Below are 3362 nucleotides of genomic sequence, written 5' to 3'. Positions count from 1 at the left end.
CTAGGAATACAGAATTTGACAAATGTTTGTCAGAAGCATCTGAGCTTTATTGCTGGTTGGTGAGTGGCTAGGATTCAACACTTTCACCACTGCGACTTGGGCTTGATTCCTGGTCAGGGGACGCTCTTTTTGCTCACTTAAAAAAGAAGCTTGTATGTGAAAAAACAAACTTCCTTTGAGTCAGATTTTAACTGACAGACTAAGGATAACAGTTTTAAATTCTACAGTCCTCCACTCTACCAACTAAGCTATTGAAGGCAACAGACATGTAATCCCATAAGTCCAAACACCAGTATGTTGGCAAGAAACACGGCCAGTTATGGATGTTTGAATTGTTAAGTTCATTTGACACAAAGAAGAAACATTGCATTGTACGAGTTGGAGATGTTCAGCTACCAACAGATATCTCTTGATTACATTTGGATGCATACTGGACTTTGTGTACAATCAATAACTACTGGTACTAACTCAAAGTATGTTTCCCCCTTCAGTTTTATTTTATGCCAGAATAAAGACTTTCTGTCTTTAGAATTCTACATGACTCAAACTGAGATGCAGCAGATCACTTAGCTAGAACAAAGGGTCTTGTACTACAATAATGACTTTTGCATTATTGCCCATAAGGTCCACCTCTTTTTTCTTTAACCCTCAGATCATCCCGTAGATGTTAGAATTATTCTAATGAAATTATAATTAACATTTTAAAAAATTCCTTAACATCACTCTTAAAATAACTTTTACCTTACAAATTATTTCTTTACCAGCAAATTTGAGTTGGTATGAATTAATCTATTAATTTTTCGTTATTATTTCATTAAATACATGCCCCCCCGCCCCCTACAAAAAGAATAACAGTCCAAATGAAAGGTCTAAATGAATCTTTGCAGTAACAACAGTCTTTTATGCTCTTCCAACCACCCCACCTCCCCCCAGTGGACACACCATGCTCCAGTACATGATTCTGGAGTGCTGCGCTATCTGTGCTCCCCACTAACTCTTCCTACCTGCTGGGGTTTCTCCTTCCTGGACCTGCCTTAAAATGCTTAAAATGACAGCACCTTGCCCTCCATTTACCTGCAACATTCTGCACTGTCACAAACAATATTTATGTGCAGATTAGCAGATGAACCTCACCTGGATGATCCACATTTCATTTCTTTGTACTGTTATAATAATGAGTTACTGTATTTCTACCCAGGTGTTCTATTCAGGTGAACTGTGCTCTGTTTCTATCTCCTATGATGTCTTTGTGTAGGAATGCTGTAGTGTATCTTTCATGCTTACAATTTGTCAGCCATCCTCTACCCAACTCATCTCTGGCCAGGTTTATCCAGGGTTAACCGAAGGAGGATGAGTTCCCTTTTGAGTCTGACACCTTCCAAGTCCCTTCCACCATTCCAGTGAGTTTTTCCTACTGTCACCCTTGCCAATGTCATTTGGCTTATTTATCAGTTGTCACAAGGTGTTAACGTTATTATGCACATGTATATAAAATGTGTATATACTGTATATACATATATATATATATATATATATTTGCAGTTTGGATTGGATTATAAAGTGAATTTCATTGGTGAGTACTATATTTTTTGGTGACAAAGTATAATCTAATCTTTACAAAGCAGTGACCAGAAAGGAAGAGCTAGATGAGGCTTTGGTCCCCATGATAGTTAGAGACACACAGCCATTTAGCATAGTTGAGGATAAAAGCTTCAGGGACTTGGTAGCAAAATTGGATTCAACTTATATTCTCCTAACTAGGAAGGTATGTGTGGTGACATGGATACATTATGAGAGTAGTATTAAAAATATATATAATTATTTTCTTCCTTCCCTTTAGACTGTAAAGGCCATGGTTGAGGCCAAATGTCAATAAGAGAAAGAGAAGGCCAAAGCTGAGGTCCAGAAAATTCCTGCAATGAGTTTGTCAGCAGATATGTGGACATCTCTTAATGTGGATGCCTTCTTGGCTGTGACCTGCCATTTTGTAGATGACAACACATTTCTGAAGTCTACACTACTTGGTGTTGTGAAATTCCTGCAGGCGCATACGGCTGAAAATTTGGCCTGTGTGAAATCCTCTCTTATGGAAGAATGGGGAATAAAATAAAGTCACATGTCTGGTTACTGATGGCACATCTAATATGATTGCCTGTGGAAATAGCTGAAGCTGCCTCATGCGCTTCAAAAAAAAAAAGAAACTGAGGTTGAAACAAGGTGTTGGAGCGATTAGTAGAACTCAGGGAGCCTGTGGGGGCAGATTTGGCGGGTTTACAAACTGATATTCCTGCGCTGATCTCTGATGTGTACAGTAATGTATGTGGGTGCCGGTCTATACTGTATTCTTTTCACAAGGCAACTGTGGAGCTGTCAGACCTCAGTGGCAGGCATAATCATATCCCAACACATTTCAGACTAAAGGATTTGAACTCCCTGGCACTTCCAGACACCTAACTGGCTATAATTTGATGGGGAGGATGCAGGTTGTCTGCATGCCTCTGGAATTGCTTCTTTGACCTATTCACACAGCGATCGAGAGCCTTACACTAATGCCAGAGTCCCTCTGATTTCATACTTTTCTCTGCATTGTCCAAGATTTGTAAACAAGCACAAATCCATGGGTAAAGTTTTGTAATCAAGAACACACTCTCATGTACTTGGAACATGTCTTAGCAGATTGTGATTTACAAGCAATGTCATAAGCAACACAAGTTCAAACAGGTGGTTTGTTGACAAGGGGTCATTCATCAAACAAAACCCACATGGCCCATATGGGGATCGAAACCATGACCTTGGCGTTATTAGCACCACGCTCTGACCAACTGAGCTAATCGGCCTTTCTCCGTTCATTTCGCAGTTTTTGGTGCAGCACTGAAGGGAACCTTTCCATGAAATTGTAGACTTGGTGTCAACAAGATTACGGCCACTTTTTCGACCGAGCATAGGTGAAAGTTGACACTTATTGTTCCCTCTGACAAATGGTTATTCTGCAGCCAACTTTTGAATTAAACTTCAAAAGCAAATGTGGAGAAGCTTTTGTTAAAGAGCAATTCAGTGCAGTTGTACACAGTGACGAAATCATCAATTGCAAAGTCCACTGAGCTTTATTGCTGTGAGTTACATAGTGCTGTCTATTACACCATGAAATCTGCCATAACAACAAAAATGTAATGTCTGATTCTGTGAGCCAAGGAATATAAACCTTTTAGGGACATATTTAAAATATCAGATTTTCTGCCTGAGCACAGAGTAGGCATTTTTTTCTAGCTTTAACCATACGTCCTCTTTCTTTGGAAATCTGTGTCATTGCTGCATGAATAAGCAGAAAGATTTTGAGCAATTTTTTGTCTGGGTCTAAGGGG

The 3362-nt window shown here is 39.4% G+C and overlaps 1 non-coding gene across 1 annotated transcript; it reads right to left on the bottom strand.

The window, feature by feature from the left end:
- Positions 1-2763: 2763 nt before the first annotated feature.
- trnai-aau (transfer RNA isoleucine (anticodon AAU)) lies at positions 2764-2837 on the bottom strand. Its single transcript has one exon. It is a non-coding gene; the product is annotated as a tRNA-Ile (tRNA).
- Between the last annotated feature and the right edge of the window lie 525 nt (positions 2838-3362).

This window comes from Electrophorus electricus, unplaced genomic scaffold, assembly GCF_041902795.1.
Source record: "Electrophorus electricus isolate QZ-2024a unplaced genomic scaffold, ASM4190279v1 Scaffold76, whole genome shotgun sequence".
Taxonomy (NCBI): Eukaryota; Metazoa; Chordata; class Actinopteri; order Gymnotiformes; family Gymnotidae; genus Electrophorus; species Electrophorus electricus.
Note: the sequence above shows the minus strand (reverse complement) of the source record. Positions and strands in the feature narration are given on the sequence as shown.